This window comes from Canis lupus, chromosome 29, assembly GCF_048164855.1.
Source record: "Canis lupus baileyi chromosome 29, mCanLup2.hap1, whole genome shotgun sequence".
Lineage (NCBI taxonomy): Eukaryota > Metazoa > Chordata > Mammalia > Carnivora > Canidae > Canis > Canis lupus.
Window position 1 is genome coordinate 18,517,796 of NC_132866.1, and position 18,872 is coordinate 18,536,667.

Here is an 18,872-nt window from a genome sequence, read left to right on the forward strand (position 1 = left end):
TCTATCATCTGTCATCTATCTATGTATAATCTATTTATCTACCTATCATCTATCTATCATCTATGTATCTATCATCTATCTATCTATCTTATATAAGAGTTATTGGCAGTGTGTTGGAAAAATACACTGAACACAAAATTAAGCCCAAAGGTCTCAATAAATTCTGGTGACAATATGGGATGGACTTAAATGTGCCAAAGAGATCTGTAGAGGGACGCGTGGATGGTTCAGTGGTTAAGCTCTGCTTTCGGTTCAGGGTGTGATCCTGGAGTTCAGGCTCCCTGAGGGGAGTCTTCTTCTTCCTCTCCCTCTGCCTATGTCTCTGCCTCTCTCTGTGTGTCTGTCATGAATAAATAAATAAAATATTTTTAAAAAAGAGAGAGAGAGAGAGATTTGTAGAAGTTAAAGTTCATTCATATTCCTCTACAGGAAACGTTCTAAATCAGCTTTTTAAAATCAACTTTATTGAGATGTAATTTACAAACAATAAAAAGGCCACATTTGAAATGCACAAATCAATGAGCTTTGAAATATATGGAAACAAACATAACCATTGGCAAAAATAGGAAATAAAACACTTCCAATTTCTATCTCAAAGTTCTTTAGAGTCCCTTTCCAGACATTGCCTACCCCCATAGGAAACTCCTATTTTGAATCTATTTCTGAGTGTTTTGCCTGTTTTTTGGCCTGCTGTTGACTTTATATAAGTGAAATTATATAATATGTACTGTTGTGTAGCTGGCTTCATTAGCTCATTGTGATACTTCTTTTCTTCCAAGTTTTTATTTACATTCCAGTTAGTTAACTGGATATTAGTGTGATATTAGTATCAAGTGTAAAATTTAGATTCATCACTTACATACATCACCCAGTGCTCATCACAATAAGTGCACTCATTAATCCCCATCACTCATTTAGCCCATGCCCCCACCCACCACTCCTCCAGCAACCCTCTGTTTATTCTCTATAGTTAAAAGTCTGTTTTATGATACTTTCAAACTCCATCTATTTTATTTTTAGTTTTTCCTTTTAACTCTATGTTCCATACCGAATTGATTTTTTTATATGTTGTGGAGAATGGCTGAGGTTTGTGTTTTTCCCATTGGAGTAAAACATTTTCTTTCTATATAGAATTATGTTAATGCCTTTGTTGAAAATCAACCATGTGACCATATGTATGGGTCTATTACTGGAATACCTGTTATGTTCAACTGATCTAAATATGTATATTTACCTAATATTATACTGCCTTGATTACTGTAGATTTGTTGTAATGCTTAAAATCATATAATGCAAGCACCCAACTCATTTTGCTTTCTCCAAACCATTTTGGCTATTTCACATCTTTTGCATTGCCATATAATTTTAGAATCAGCTTGTAAGATTTTTAGAAGCCTGGTAAAATTATCATTGCAATTTTGTTGAATCTATACATTAATTTGTAAAAAACTGACAACATCCTTGTATCATCCAATCCATGAACATGATTTATCTCCCCATTTATTTAAAAATTCTTTAATTTCACTAAGCAATATTCTGCAATTTTTAACATAGAGTTTTTGCACGTTTGTATATTTTTATGGTATTGTAAATATAATTAAAAATTTTTATGTTTAATTGCTTATTGTTAATATGTAGAATTAGTAGATTTTTGTATTATAACATACGTCCTGTGACTTCATTAAATTTGTTCATTCATTCACATAGCTATTTCTTTTTTTTTATTTTTATTTATTTATGATAGTCACAGAGAGAGAGAGAGAGAGAGAGAGAGAGAGGCAGAGACACAGGCAGAGGGAGAAGCAGGCTCCATGCACCGGGATCCCGACGTGGGATTCGATCCCGAGTCTCCAGGATCGCGCCCTGGGCCAAAGGCAGGCGTCAAACTGCTGCGCCACCCAGGGATCCCCACATAGGTATTTCTAAAGACTATTTAGGATTTCCTACATAGATATTTCTATTGTAAGTGAATAAAGGCAATTATATTTCTTTTTTTTTTTTTTTCTAATCCATTATGCTTTTTACATGCCCACTTAACTGGCTAGGACTCCTAATAGAAGTTTGAATAGAAGTGATAAGAATGAACATAATTGACTTGTTTTTAAGCTTAGTGAGAAAATATTCAATATATCACCATTTTTGGATGGTATTCACTGCAAATTTTCATAGATGCCCTTAATCAGGTTGATTTTGACCTTTCAATATGTTGTATTCTCATTACTATTCAATTAAAAATATTTTCTTATCTCTCTTAGTATTTCTTCTTAAACATATTGGTTATTTAGAAGTAGGTTGCTTAGTTTATAAATATTTAGAAACTTTTCTAGATATTATATTGTTATAAATTACTAATTTAATCATGTTGTAGCTAGAGAACATATTTTGTAACATTTATCTCTTTTAAAATACACTGAGGCTTATTGTATGGCCAAGTATGTGGTTTTTATTCATACTCCGTACACATTTATAAAGAATACATTTACATCTTTATCCATTCTTTTGTAAAACTTACTATCTTTATAACTACTTGCTTGAATTGTAATATAGCCATACGTACTTTCTTATGCTTACTTTTAACCAGATATATCTTTTTCCCTTTTTTATCTTTTCAACTTATCTGTGGCTTTATACTTACAATATGTTTCTAGTGTATGGCATATAATTGGGACGTGGCTTTTTTTATCTAACCTGCTAGTATTCACATTTTAATTCAAATCTTTAGTTTAATTACAGTTAATATAATTATTGATATGGTTCTACTAAAGTCTGCTATCTTGCTATTTGTTTTCTATTTGTCCAAAGTGTTTTTTTTCTTTTTTTCCTTTCCTGCTTTTTTCTCTTAATCAACTATTTGTAGTGAGCCATTTAGTAACCCTATTGGGTTTTTAGCTATAACTTACTATTTTTATTGATTACTTTAGTATTAAAAGTATGCAACCTTAATGTGTCAATGTTTATTACAAATTGATATTTTAGGGATCCCTGGGTGGCGCAGCGGTTTGGCGCCTGCCTTTGGCCCAGGGCGCGATCCTGGAGACCCGGGATCGAATCCCACGTCGGGCTCCCGGTGCATGGAGCCTGCTTCTCCCTCTGCCTATGTCTCTGCGCCTCTCTCTCTCTCTCTCTGTGACTATCATAAATAAAAAAAAAAAAAAAAAAAAAAAAACAAATTGATATTTTACACCTCTCATTTTCTTCTTCCCAATTCCCATTACACATTTCAAAATAATAATATATTTACCCACCCCCACATACTTTGTGCTATTTTTGTCATATCTCTGTATTTCTGTTAATGAAGGATATTTTCTCTATATATAGAATATGAGATGTCAGTTTTTTTCAGCACTTAAAAAAATGCCATTCCATTATCTTCCTACTTTCATTGTTTCTGATGAAGTCTGCTATCATACTTCTAGTTTCCCTGTATTAGATTTTCTCTGTGCTTAAGATGTTTTATTTCTTTATTTTTGAATTTCTTCTGTTTAATGTTTCTAAGTGTGTCTTTCTTTGTATTCTCTTCTTTTGTGGGTTCATTGAGCATTTTGAATCTATAAGTCAATGGTTTTCATCAAATAAAGAAAATATTTGGCTATAATTTTCAAAGTTTTCATGCTGCTTGCTTGCTATCATCCTCCTGAGACTCTAATTACGTTCGATAAGGTGTCCAATATTGTTCCAAAAGTTACTAATGTTCTGATAATTTTGTTTCAGTCTTTTATTTTAGATTTTGTTGGGGCAGATTTAGGAGGAGCCTTATTCTCATTTGACCCTTAATTTTAAGATAAAATCTTCCTGTCTTAACTGGAGTTGGAGTGTTAATGAAGTTTATCCACTTGAACTGGGCTAGACCTCCAATGTTTTCCAACACCATTGATATCGAAAATCTGTTTCCTTCCCAATGCCATTTACAGCCACTTTCTCATATGCCTCCATGGAATCTTACCCTGCACCTGTGCAGCCTAGCTCTCAACCAAGGATTCACAAGGAAACTCCATGCAAACTTTTACCACCACTACCATGCAGTAGTGATGCTTTACCCTACAGAATATACAGATCTTCTAGCTGCCCTGAATCTAAGCTTTATTTTTTTTCTTTTTATTTCCTCAATAAAACAGCTGCACTCTGCTCATTGTGTTGAGGCCAGAAAATTGTACTCAAGCAGACAGCTGGGTGATTTTGGGGCTCATCTTGTAAGTTTCCCTTATCTTAGGAATTGCCATCTTCCACGCCTATTGTCCTATGCTTGAAAAGAGCTGTTATATATGTTATTCAGTTTTGTATGTGTGTGTGTGTTTTAAGGAAAACTGTGTCTAGAGAAGACATTCCAAATAAAAATTGTTATGCATTTGCTATCTACTTCTTCAAATTGTTTTTGTATAAACTCTAAAAAAACACAAGATAAGATGATCAAAATGTTCTTATGGGAGGGAAAAAAAGGAAAATTGAGAAATATTTTTGGCTTGAAACCTCAAAATGACTGTGTTTCTATATGTGTACCCCATCCTCTGAGGCAAGACAGTCTATAAGTGTTCCATATAGTGACTCATTTTTTTTCAATTGTCAGTCTTCTCTGGAAATTTTATTCCATCAGTGGGCCAGATCTACTATTTTTGTAACTTCTTCTAGATTTTCGATAGCATTTTCTCTCTATGATAATTCGGAGTCCTCTTACTTAAGATGTCAGTGCTCTTTCCTTAACATTAAATCCAGAATGTTGCAGGAAAAGAAATGTGTGGCTATTTCTTTTCAGCATTTGTTTGAATAGAAATACCAATATTCCTGAAGTGATTTACCAAGTTATAAAGCCAACACTCTTGACTGCCTGAAGTCTCTTCGATTATGATGTGGTTTTGTTTTTGTTTTACTCCCAGAGTATTATTGGATATGTATCAGGACATTTCCTTTAAGCAGATTTCAGGCAGGAGCTAATTATGCTGACAGCCAGCTTCTCATCAGTAGACAGTAGAGAGAAAGCCAGCAAAAGATGAAAGATGTTGAGTATATTCATCAGGCCAGATGGTCAAACCGGAAGTTTGAGCCACCTGAACACACTGTGTTATTTTATTGGCCATTAAGCAAAGTGAAATTCTGCAGTAATATTTAACAACATGTTTTTTTCTCCCTCATTTAAAACCACCAGGCCTAAAATGTGTCAAATGAAATTTCAACTCAGAGTGCAGTCTGTGTTCCAGGAAATGTCACTAAGGGTTTTGAAGCAGCTGTCACTATCATTACAGTTTTACGAGAACAAGATTATAGAATTCATCAAGAGTTCCTTGCCTGATAAGTCATATATATGTGAAATCTCTAGTGTTTGACTTCATTTTTATTTCAAGAAGACCATAGAAATCCTCCCCACAAAGCCATCTTTGCTAGAAAGTGATGTAAATAGAAATCGTCCTAAGCCTTCCTATCACTTGGGACTGAAATAGAGCCCACACCTCAGTCCCCTCCCTTTGAGCTGCTATTCTCTTGGTGCATGCACCAGCATTAATATTGGGATTTAAGTTATATACCCCAGATCCCTTTAAAGTCTCCCTCTTTCCCCAGCATGGAAAATATTTGTGTTATTTTAATGTGGATGCTCTTGAAAGGATTATTCCCAACAGGATGTTGTGTATTGGCTTCAGGACTGCTGCAAAATGTCAAGAGGGCTCCTTGGATCTGTATATCTTTAGTGTTTCACACTGCTCACCATGTAGCATGTTTTGATCTTCCTTTTTTCTAGTGCTGCTGCTTCTTATCTGTTCCTTTTCCTTTCTCTGGGGCTGCATGGGTCCTCACTAGCCTGTCACCTCAGTTGCTTTCATCTTCAGTGTGAATCTTAGTCACCTTTAAGTGGCTCCAGTACTAACTTTAGGTGAACTTCTAGTATGTATGGAAGATGGGTTGGTTTTCATTTTCTACATTTCTGGTTTTTGAGTTAGAAATTTAAAGTCCTACCCAAAGACCAAAAGGCTCCAAGTGTCAAATAGTGAAATGAAAGAAATTTTCTGAAGTTTTGGCAAATTCTTCTGCCCAAGAAATGTATTCCTGAGTTGGGGGTCTGACTAGAATCCTATCTGGGCACCCCATTCTCAGGGGCTCTTTTCCCTCCTACCTCACCTTCAGTGGGATTCCAGGTTGAAGAGAGAATAAGAAACTGAATGCCCAATAATTAATTTTATGTGTCCTGTTAAAATGCAGAACCTGATTATTCATATTGATACCATCTTCAATGACTACATAAACATTTCTGCTACAGACTCAATAAACACTTTAGAGCCAGCCAGACAGTATAAGACATGGGCAAGGACACCAAGATGAATGAGATGATGCCCTTGCCTGAAAAGAGTACACACAGAATTCGGTGGCTTAAACATTGAGTCCTAAAACAGTTTTTAATGAGTTCTTTGACTCTACAAGAGATAGGGATCTCCAGACAGGAAAGCCTTTTACTGGACCACATTCTTTTTATACTGCTAGATGCTTCAGGCCTCCTCACCTCCATCCCAGGAGCTCTAAAGCCCAAACATGATTTGCCATATCTTTCCCTCAGATGCAGAGTCTTCATTTGTTCTAGCTCAATTTTCAGTAGGTGAAATTGCATCCATCTTTGCCAGTTGGCACCCTGCTAGCATTGGGCTACCTGACCACTCTACTCCAGAGTAAGAAATTGACTCTGCTTTCTTAGAAAATATAGACCAGCAAGGAATGCTCTAAGTCATTTTAGGATTATTTGACTAATGAAAGCAATGCAACTTAAGAAAGTATCTATGCGATGCCTGGTCAAACCAGCCCCTGATGGCAGGCAGTAGGGCGAATGCAGACATGAATTTCCCATGAAGCTCATGAGGCTTAAGCCTCAGGGTCCTATACTTGCAGGGCTTCATGAGGAGTCCTAGCTACATACCATGGTCACTCTATTTTTCTCTCCAAATTGAGTATGCTTCTCTTCCTACAAAACCTATGTCTATATTTAGGTATATTTTAAAGTAAATCAATAAGAGAGAGTTTCTATCCTCTGAGATTAATGTTAGCAAGTGAAAAAAAAATAGCATAACTGCAACAAAATAAGCAGACCCCAAATATAAAGCAGTCCTTCCATTTTCCCACTGATAATTTTTTAGTGAATTTTAACCTATCCATGCTTAGAGATCTGGTTGGCATAATCAATATTTAATTTCTTAACTTATTTACAATAGGATATTTAAATTCATGTTATCTAATATAGTGATCCAGAAATATTACTTTTTCTACACTCAAATTTCATGGAACAATTTGATTCAAACTTTTCACATGCAACTTTGACGTCAATGTCTTAATCATCACTAGAGTCCCTTTTTGAATCATCTAGCGAAGTTTTCTTGCATGCCATATTCACTGCTGACTAAGTTGTTTCAACTTCAACACTGTTTGATTTTGTGCATAATTCTGTCACTGGAAATTTTGTCCTGTAATTAACCTGTAATGGAAGAATGTGCTTTTCATTTGTCCTATGGATGTATATTTGGAATTCTCACAACTAATGATGCTGTATCTTTTTTAATGACATTAAAGATAATATTTTTATAATGATAGCCACCATTTGCAATTGTGAAGACTTTCTTCTGAGGAATACTCATTAAGTCTGTGTTGAATCCCTGCTTCTGCAGACAACCTCTATAAATATCAAACACTAGTGCTAAGGTTATTTCTGGTTATCAGTGATTCTCAGACCTAGTTGTACATTAGAATCACCTGGAGAGCATTTATAAAACACAGATGCCTCGATCCACTTCCAGAGATTCTGATTTAATGGTCTAAGATGCAGCCTGCATGTTGAAATTTTTAAAAGTTCTCTAGGCAATCCAAATGTGTGACTGAAGTGCAGATCCACTATGTTCCCCCAAGCAATTCTTTATTATTCAAAATAAAATAATTAGGAGAACAGATCTTAACATAAAGACTTCACATGTGAAATGAAAAAGCACCTACTTTTTTCTAAATGATAGTTTAAAAAAATATAGATGTCACTTATAAAGACATATGTATAATATAGACATATAAGTGTTCTCACACATGCAAAAAGGAACTACTTTTTTATATGGTGACTTTTTCCTACTTTAAAAGTTATACTTCTTAATCAAATAAAACTCAGAAAAGGTCAGGCTATCTGTCTCATTTGAGAATTCAAAGAAGGAAGATACTCAGGTATGACGTCATTAGGAGAAACTGACATCAGAGGATTTGCCTGGACAAAGAGTGAGGAATCATGTAAGTACGGAGATTAAAGAGAGGCAGGTAAACAGGCAAAGGAAATGAAAATGTAATACTCAAAGTCTTGAAAATATGATGCCTTTGTAGTGGCAATTAGGATTTCTTTTTAAAAACAAAGACAAATGTTTTCTTAACGAACAAGCTATATGTGTGGTTTCCAGAGATAACCAGCACTTCAGGAGTACTAATTTCGTAGCTTTTGGCATGGAGATATAGAGTAACATCTAGAAATGATTGTCCAATCATTAACAGTGTTATTTACTCTACCCATGACATAAATGCAATTTTCTACCTAGACACTTGTGGGTTAATGGGTAATGTCTTCCTTTGGCCACTGGAATATTTGACATTCTTCTTTCCTGCCTCTTGTTTGGGCTTGTAAGACCAGTGAACAGCAAATGATCCAAAAAGCAAAAGTTGATCAGCCTAAATATCTAAATTGAGAAAGTCACATCAGGCTTAGTCACTACTCCTAATATGACAGCAGATGTTTCTGGTTGAAATTCCCTTTAGAAAGAAGATAAAATAGAAAACAAATGCTCTGTAAGATCTGTGTATTGATTTTATTTATAAAAGACACAGATAAGGAAAGTATAAGGATGAAAGTGGGCATGGTACATGAAGAAACTTGGTTTCCAACTCAGTTGGCTTTATCTGCAAAGAAAGAAGTAAAGAGCAGAATTCAATCTTTGAAGAGATGGAAGCCTGAAACACAGTCTTGTACATTTTTAAAGCACTTTAAAAGCATTATTCAAAGTCTTTAAGTAATCCTGTATGATATTCTTGTTAGTTTATGAGATGATCAGACCAGTATTATTATTCCCATTTCCAGGAAGAAATATAGGTTAGAGAAGTTGAATGACTTTTCCAAGGTCACAAAGCATGAGGAGATCCAAATCTCTCAACTCTCAGTGTGTTTTTTTTCTACCACCCATAACAGATCCCTAACAGTTTATGTTTTACTTCTACCAATAGCACTAACTTAATGGAGTCCCAGAAAGGTCACCTATGAAGATGAGAACATGTAGGAATAGATTATTTTCAATGCACTAAGCAGATTTTCTTTATTTTAAAAATTGTGTAGCCTTAAAGAAATTTTTGAAAATACAGAAAACACAAATATTTCCCTGTCATTCTATTAGTATTACTGTCACTTAATATTTTTGTACACCCTTCAGTCTTATTTTTCTATTTACAATTGTCATTTTTAGTGTGAAATGCTACATTATTTCACTTTTAAGATAGTAAAAACATTTCTCCTTGCTGTTATTCCTCCAGACTTTATGAATATTTAAAGGCTTTATAATAGTAGCTCTCATTTATGAAATGTCCACCATATTCCAAGCATGATGTCACAATCTCAGTTAGATATCACAATGACTCTAGTAGGCAAGAATTTTTTATAACCATTTTCCAGATAAAGAAACATAAGCAGGAGAGCAACCTTCCTATAGGTTATGAACTACAAGGGGCAGTTGTGGAATTCACCCACCAGGGGTCTGTTAATATATATACATATATATAAAATCAAGTAGATGTCCTCTGGTTTATTCAAACATTCCCAGAGAGATGAACATTTAGATTGCAAATTATAATATTATAATATTGCCAGTTATAAATAATACTGAGAAATATTTTAGGACCTGTAATATTGTCTCAATATTATTTATACTAATACTAACCAAATATGACCTTTGGATAAATTATAGAAATGGAACATAAATCATTTAATATGATTTAACTGTCAGAGCCCCCCCCCCCCGTCCCTCTCAAAGCATTATTTTCTTACAAGAGAAAATAATAGCCATTTATACTCGAGCTGAGAGCCCCATCTTGCAGTGCTTTTACCTATATCAAAATTTAGGTTAATATTTCCTTACTTTTTCCCCCTGTTAAATTACAAGTGAAAATATTAACTAATTTTTTGTAGCTCCATTGACGTATAACTGATAGACAAAAAACTACACACATCTAATGTGTACAATTTGGTGACATATACATACACCCATGATAACATCACCACAATCAAGGTAGTAAACATATCCATCATCTCCAAAAGTTTTCTTATGTACCTTCTCTTTTTGTGTGTGTATCTACTCTCTTAAATCTTTAAGTGCACAACACCAGATTGTTAACTACAGGCACAATGTTGTACAACAGATCTGTAGAACTTATTCATCTTGTATCACTTTATACTCATTTAATAACAATTCCGTATTTCCCACTCCCTCCATTCCCAGGTAACCACCATTCTATTTTCTACTTCTATGAGCTTGAGTATGTAATATACCTTTTATAAGTGGAATCTTGTCACGTTTGTCTTTGTGTGACAAATTTAACTTAGCAGAATCTCTTCCAGGTCTATCCATATGGTTGCATATGATAGGATTTCCTTCTTTTTTTAAAAAAAAAATATTTTATTTATTTATTTATTCATAGAGACACAGAGAGAGAATGAGAGGCAGAGACACAGGCAGAGGGAGAAGCAGGCTCCATGCAGGGAGCCCGATGTGGGACTCGATCCAGGGTCTTCAGGATCACGCCCCGGGCTGCAGGCGGCACTAAACCGCTGCGCCACCGGGGCTGCCCGATTTCCTTCTTTTTTAAGGATAAATAATACTTTATTGTAAATATGTACCACATTTTCTTTGTCTATTCATCTGCTGATGGACATTTGGTGGCTTCCATATCCTGGCTATTGTGTATAATGCTGCAATGGAAGTTGGAGTGCAGATATCTCTTCAAAATCCTGATTTTGATTCTTTTGGATATGTACCCAGAAGATAATCACATGCAAAAGGATGAAATTAGACCTCCATCTTACACTATACACAAAAATCAACTCAAAATGGATTAAAGAATTAAACATAAGATCCCAAACTATAAAATTCCTGAAAGAAAACAGGGCAAGCTTCATGACATTGGTCTTGATAATTATTTCACAGATATGACAACAAAGGCACAGGTGACAAAAGCAAAAATAGACAAGTGGGACTATGTCAAACTAAAAACCTTCTGCCCAGCAAAGGAAATAATCAACAGAGTAAAAAAGCAACCTATGGAATGGGAGAAAATATCTGCAAACCATATATCTGATAAGGAGTTGATTTTGAAAATATGTAAGGAACTCCTATAACTAAATAGCAAATAATCATCATCATCATCATCATCTCAATTTAAAAGTGAGCAAAGGACTGAAATACACATTTATCCACAGAAGCCATACAAATGGCCAAAAGCTATATGAAAAGATGCTCAACATCACTAATTATTAAGGAAATACAAATCAAAACCACAATGAGAGATCACCTCATATTTGTTAGGATGGCTATTATAGGGGAAGAAAAAAATAACTATTTTACCCTCTTAAATTTCCAACTGGGACCCTGTAACAAAAGACATATTAACAAGAGAAAAGCATACAAACTATTTAATATATATTTTATGTGAAACATGAAGCTTCATGAGGAAATGAAGACCCAAAGAAATGGTTAAAACTGAGTTTCTATCCTAGGTTTGAAGAGTTCTGGAGTTATATGATAAGACAAAAACAAGCTAAGTATAGTAAACTGAAGGGAATTTAGCAAGGCCTGTTCATTCAGATTCCTCTCTTTTTGTCCTTGTCAGAGATAAGGATGCTTCCTTTCTCTGGGATTAGGGAGGGCACCTCTCATAAGAGGCTTTCATGACCTGCTTTAGGGGAAAGTCAGAAAGTCCCTTCTACACAACCATTTCTCAAGTTATTTCAGGTTGAAATATTCAATATGCCAAGGTATCCTATTTAAGTTAGGGGTAGTGTGTCTTGAAGCTCACTACTATTATCAGAAAAAACAAAGGATAAATGTTGGTGAGTTTGTGGAGAAAAGGGAACTTTTCTATACCATTGTATACAATTGGTAAATTGGTGGGCCCACCATGGAAAACAGCACGACGATCCCTTAAAAAATTAAAAACAGAACTACTATATGATCCAGCCATCCCACTTCTGGGTATTAGCAATTTCTTTTAAAAGAAAATATTCTGGTACATTTTGGAAGACTTAAATTGTCAGCATCAGCACTTACCTTTTTCCTCCCACATATACTTTTATCTCTTCTACTTAAGATTCTTCTCGTACTTCTCTTATCATCATGAACAAAAATTGTGCACTAGTCCACTATACATAAGGCTTTATGTTTTATGACATTTGGGAACAATTAGGAAGCACAGCCATGGGTGTGGAAGGGCTTAAATTTTAGGTAACATATAGGAAGAAAGTTGGCAAAAAAAATTGTCCTCCTAGTGTTGGGAGGAGGGAGAGCTCAAAGGTTCCTCAGCTCCTCCTTTCCTTCTCACCCTCTGTTAAGGGCAAATTTTCCCCCCTTCCCAAACCTCCTTCCAAACTGCTGAGTCATGTTGCTGAATAATCATGAAGAAGATACGCAAATTCCAGCACACACACACACACACACACACACACACATGTATATATATGCATATGTATTTATTTTAATTGGCGGGGTTGAGCATGGGCAGGGTAGTTGGTATTCCTGCTTATCATATAAGTAAAGGTTCTGGAAAACCCCTTAATATAGTAGACACTATTCACTATAAGAGGTTATTAGAATAAACTCAGAAACTTTACCTAGTGAAGTGTAAACCTTAAGAAGTGCAGATTATGATAAATTCAATTGCAAATTAGAAAGTGTCTATTAGACCACAAGAGAGAAAGGGTTGCTGGGGGAGGGTTTTCCTGACTGTGGCATTACTAAAAGCAAGGACAGTAAGTGGGACTATTATGATGATTTAGCATCTCAGAACAGCCTCGGGAAGATGAACACCCTCCCTTGCTTTTACAAGGGCAGGTTTGGTACACAAGAATCTGCAGCTGAATGGGGAATTACCTAAACCCAGAGTGATGTCAGTTATTTTGCCATAATTTGGATGGTGAGGGAGGGGGAGCAAGTTGCTGAGTAGAATGGGGAGACTGGCAAGAGAGTCCAGTTCAAGCATTTAATTGCATGTCTTGAATCTGTCTTCCTCAAGGAAGCCTTTCTTAACCTCCTAGAGTACACATTTGCTACCCCCCCAAGCCCCTTTTAGAAAACTATATTTCCTGTACATCACAGCACATTTTACACAATATTGTCATGTTTTCATTGTCTTTCATCCTCTCCACATTGTAAGCTCATGATGGCAAGAAGGTCTTGTAGATGCTCATAACCCCAGGGCTCAGCATAGTGCCCGACACATAAAGGTTTAAGAAATATTTGTTGGGCAGCCTGGGTGGCTGAGTGGTTTAGTGCCACCTTCGGCCCAGGGCATGATCCTGGAGACCTGGGATCGAGTCCCACGTCGGGGTCCCTGAATGGGATCTGCTTCTCACTCTGCCTGTGTCTCTCTCTCTCTCTCTCTCTCTTTCTCTCCGTGTGTGTCTCTCATGAATAAATAAAATCTTTAAAAAAGATATATTTGTTGTTATTTATTTATTTAATGTATTATTTATCTAAGATTTTATTTATTCATGAGAAACAGAGAGAGGCAGAGACATAGGCGAAGCGAGAAGCAGACTTCCTGCAGGGAGCCTGATGTGGAGCTCGATCCCAGGATCCCTGAATCACCACCTGAGCCAAAGGCAGACACTCAACCACTGAGCTACCCAAGTGCCCCAAGAAATATTTATTGAATAAGGAATGGGAATTAGAAGGTGACCCACCAAGACGTTTTAGAACAGACATCCATATAAAAATACGATTTTTCACAACCTTTCTGTTTTCCAGAGAAAATGTAATGTTGAACAAAAATGGTTTTTTAAGAGTGTCCTTTTTGACTTATTTGATTACGTTATTAAAAGCCCAATTACTTTCCATTGTTTATGGCTAAAGACTAGATTCTAATCAGTGATGTGAGCAATATTATATAGAGAACTCAGGATAATGTAAAACTGGTTAAAAGCTAATATGGGCCAATAAATTCACATCACTGGAAGTGGTGAAATTTTTAGTGCTTTATTTAAAAACAATAAGAAGGGCTCTCCTATATCTTCACAAAATTTAATGAATCAGGCTTGAGTTAATGATCTACATATTAGCCAAGGTCTGGATGTGAGATGCAACATCTTTTATCCCTTAAGGTAATTGTATACTCAGAAATGTGCCTAATTAGCTAATGGACTGGTCTCTGGCATTGACATTTCCAAAGACAAATCCTAAAAGGGAAATAAGAAGTTTGCTGGAAAGGAGGAATGTGCAATTATACAAAATAAGAAATATGCAATTATGCAATGTAAAAGATCAAGATCTCTAGAGGCATGAGAGGTAATCTTGTTACCTCTTGGTTACTTGCTTGGACTTTTGTTTGCTTTAGTTTTTATTTATTATTGTTAATCATGTAATTAATTCATACATTTTTAAGAGTTATTTATTTATTTATTTATTTATTTATTTATTTATTTATTTGAGAAAGAGAGAGCGAGCACAAGCAGGGGTTGCAGTAGAGGAAGAGAAAGAAGCAGTCTCTATGCTGAGCTGGGATCCCAGTGCAGGGCTCGATCCCAGGACCCGGAGATCATGACCTGAGCTGAAGGCAGACACTTAACTAACTGAACCACCCAGGTGCCCCCAAGTTATACATTCTTATAAAAGTCCAAACAGATAAATAATTCTATAAAACAATCCCCTTTGCCACACCAAACTCATAGCCTTTCCCAGAAACAATTTTCTACAGTTTGGTGTATATACATCCAGATATTTATCTGTATATTTAAATGTGTGTATGTTCATATTTAGAATTATGTATTTTTGCTTTGTTTGCTTGTTTTTACATAGAGAGAATTGCATTTTGTATTATCTTATAAATTGCTTTTGAGTGACAGCAGATCTTAGAGATCTATGACAGTACACACAAATCTACCTCATTCTTTTTCACTAGTACATAATATTCCATAGAACAGATGAAGTCCTTCATTTAACTGTCCCTATGTAATGGACAGTTAGTCACGTTCGGTTTGTTACTGTGATAAACAACAATGTGATATGTACATTGCATTGTGGACACATGGGAATATTTTTCTAAGAAAATACTACTTTAAAATGGATTGCCAAATAAAAGGATATAAGTATTAAATCTCATAGACATTGTGAAATTTTTCTCCAGAAGAGGCTGTATCAGTCAAAGTCAGCACCAAAAGCAATATATAAATCCTCATTATCTTCTTCTTCCCCTCAGCCTTTTACTACTTCTACCTTCTCTTCCAAATTTATGGGAGCAAAACTGGTATTTCATTGATGTTTCATTTGTATTTTTCTGATTACAAGTGAAGTTTCATATCTTTTCATGTATTTCCAGCTATTTGAATTTCTTTTTCTACAAATTACTGGGTTGTATTTTTGCCTTTTTCTTATTAATAGAAAGGCTTTATATATTTAAAATATATACCTGCTAGACTGAAAGAAAAGATTTGCAACATAAATGTTATTTTATTTTAACTTAATGTGTTTTGTTAGATAATTTGAGTACAGTCAAGTTATTCAACCTGTGTCTAACTTAAAAATCTCTGCCCCCAATATTTACTGTCATTTTTTCCCTATACTTTCTTCTTTTATGATAATGCTTTTTACATTTTTATTTTTAATTAATCTAGAATTTTTGTTTTGCCCCCAATTTGGTCCAGGTTGAAAAATGAGCTGGTTATTATTCTTTTTTATTTTGAATTCACAAGACTGAAATCAAGACCCAAGCCAAGATCAGCAGTCAGACAATTGACTGAGCCACCCAGGCACCCTAAACTGTTTTTTTTCTAAACAGTGCCAAGGGGGGTGTGCTGAAGAGGGCCTCTCCTGTACCCCACTGTGACTGTCAGCAGAGAACACTGAGGTTTAGACTACCCAACCATAGGTCAAGCCTCTTGTCACTGGTGGGCCTGCATGTGTTGGGGAGGACCAGAGCCTCAGAGTAGGTAAGTTGCCCCTTCCCTGAATCATCAGAGCCTCAGTGGCCCCCTCACCCCCAACCAACAGTGACAGGGTACCTTCCACACAGCCTGTGGTTGCCAGTGCCACCACTGCCTGCTCTGTGGGGAAGCCCATGTGCCCCAGCTGCTGCAGCCTGTGGGATGTGATACACAGGGAGGGAATGTCAGGGCTAGCTCCAGCCCCTGAAACAGGAGACCCTGTCTTACTGCAGAGAGAAGACAGAGGACAGAGACAGCCATAGTGGTCTCACAGAACACTGGGATGGCCCCTCAGGGAGTGAGGCCCAGATCCTCTCCTGTAGCATCTGCTCATCCAGGGCTGTGCACAGTGGGGTCCTTGAGGGTCCTTGACCAGGCCAGGCCCATCTCTGAGGACTTCTCTCTCAGTTCCACTGCACAGGCTCCAGGCCTGGAGACAGCCAAGTTGAGACTTTCACTGTAGAACCAGAGGCTAGAGGAGGCCATATAAGGAGATCTGGGGTAGTAGAATGAGTGATAGGCAGTTTAGCCAGACCACCTAGGTAGGAAGGAGTCTGAGTGACCAATACTTCACCTGGGTCCTACAAAAGACACCCTCTTACATTGCCCACAGTAGACACTCAGAAAGCTCCAACCATTGGAAGGGCCCAGCTGTATAGGCCAGGCCAGCAAGAAGGCCACAGAAGAGCTGTAGGGTGGGTGACTCAGAGCTAAGCAGTGGTATCTAGGCAGCAGCCACAATGACAGTATCCCCTGGGGCTGTCTAGGGTGGTAACCCAGCCCCACCAGCATGGCCAGGTGGACAGGCATGGAACTGCAGCCATCAGCTTCACTGGACTTGCTAGGCCTGCCAGCAGTGTTGCTATTAGCCCACCGGCTAGGGTGAGCAGGGCAGAGAGTGCAGGAACTGCATTGTGCCCATGTGGCGGCACTCCTGTAGCAGGCTCAGGAACTGGCCAAATAGGGCCAAACGCTGCATGGATCAGCAGTTGCTGTGCCTGCCAAGGTCCAGCAGCAGCTCAGGGGCCAGTGCAAGATTGGGGCCAATCCCCACCAGGCACAGGCTGCTCAGCAGTAGCATCAGGAAGGAGTTGGGAAAAAAAAAAAAAAAAAAAAAGGAAAGAGTTGGCTAGAGACATTGCCCAAAATTGCAGAGCATGTCCCATGCTCCCCTGAATGCCAAATGGAGCCCCCAAGTTGGAGTCAGGACTCCAGATTCCCTGTGAAGCCCAAGAGCCCTCATCCTACTTGGCTTACAATAAGGCACATGACCCTGGCAGACTGGAGGGCGAGCCACAACCTCTCTTGCCACCTACCAATTACTCAGCAGATGATATAGGGCTAGGTCCTTCCCCTAGAGTTAATAATGTATATTGTTTTAGATATGGATCTAATTTTCTTTCTTTTCAGATAGCTAGACAATTGTCTCAAGTTCTTTCCTTGATTATATGAAATGCTAGCTCTAGAATACATTTATCTCTGGATTCTTTTTTTTTTTAAGATTTTATTTATTTATTCATGAGAGACACAAAGAGAGAGGCAGAGACATAGGCAGAAGGAGAAGCAGTCTCCTCGCAGGGAGCCCAATTTGGGACTTGATCCCAGGACCCCGGGATCACACCCTGAGCCGAAGGCAGACACCCAGTCACTGAGCCACCCACATACCGCTTATCTCTTGATTCTATTGAGTTCTACTGATCTCTTTTTATCTACTTCCATTCCAGTGCTGTATCCTGTCCGTTACTACAGCTTTATATTATATTTTGATGTCTAACAAACCATATCTCCATCGCTATTTTCTTTTTTCTTAAAAAAAATATTTTCTCTTGTACATTTTCTATTCCATAAGGATTTTAGGATTAAATTGTCAAATTTCATAGAAATTTTACTGGGAATGCAACTAAATTTTTAGATTAATTTTTGAAGAATTTATTGAGTCTTTCTAAACACAAATATGGCATACTTCTATTTTATTAAGTCTTCATTTCTGTGTCTCAGTAAGCTTTATACTTCTCTTTATGTTCATATTAGAAAATTGTACTTTATAACTAGCATTGGTGTACACAGATGATAAGAGAGAGAGAGAATCCATCAAACTTGCTGAATTTTCTTGAGTTCTAATAGAAAATTCAAAGGTTACCTGACAAACTACTTAGATTTTTGGATAAATCCCAAGTACTATCAGCAGTAGCTCTTTCTGTCTAGTGGCTATTACTTATTATCCATGTCTTATTGCATTGTCTAATATCTTCATTAAAATGTTGAATAGTAGTGATCATAGTAGCCATACTTTTCTAATTCCCAATTTTAGTATGAATGGTTCTAATATTTCAACATTAAGTGATATGTACGTTTGAGGTACATAAGATTTCATATAGTTTGTATCCCACAAGTAAAGGCAAACGTGTGTGTGTGTGTGTGTGTGTGTGTGTGTGTGTGTGTGTGTGTCTATGCAGGCTGTAGTCTCACAGAAAATACTGGGAAATAATTAATTTTACAATTTCCTAACCTTTAGTCACCTCCTTTTAAGGAGCCTCCAAAAGCATTTTGTGAAGAGAGCTCTAGTTAACATATCTTACCACCCCCTAATATCTCAAATTGTTTTCTCATTAACCCACAGGTAAATAAAAATTTTTCCCTTTTGATTAAAATCACTGGAATGGACTTCATTTGTTTCATTTCTTTCTATGTTTCAATTCTGTAA

The 18,872-nt window shown here is 36.7% G+C and overlaps 2 long non-coding RNA genes and 1 pseudogene across 2 annotated transcripts in view; all 3 read right to left on the bottom strand.

Annotated features, from left to right (window-relative positions):
- The window catches only part of LOC140620866 (uncharacterized), a 94,859-nt gene that overhangs the window by 16,282 nt on the left and 59,705 nt on the right, over positions 1–18,872 (bottom strand). The window lies entirely within an intron of this gene.
- Positions 8,783–18,872, bottom strand: part of LOC140620865 (uncharacterized) — a 35,860-nt gene continuing 25,770 nt past the window's right edge. The window contains exon 2 of the long non-coding RNA XR_012020594.1: positions 8,783–8,892. This is a non-coding gene — a long non-coding RNA (uncharacterized lncRNA). The remainder of the gene's footprint in view (positions 8,893–18,872) is intronic.
- On the bottom strand, positions 16,640–17,249 carry LOC140620557 (rhomboid domain-containing protein 3 pseudogene; annotated as a pseudogene).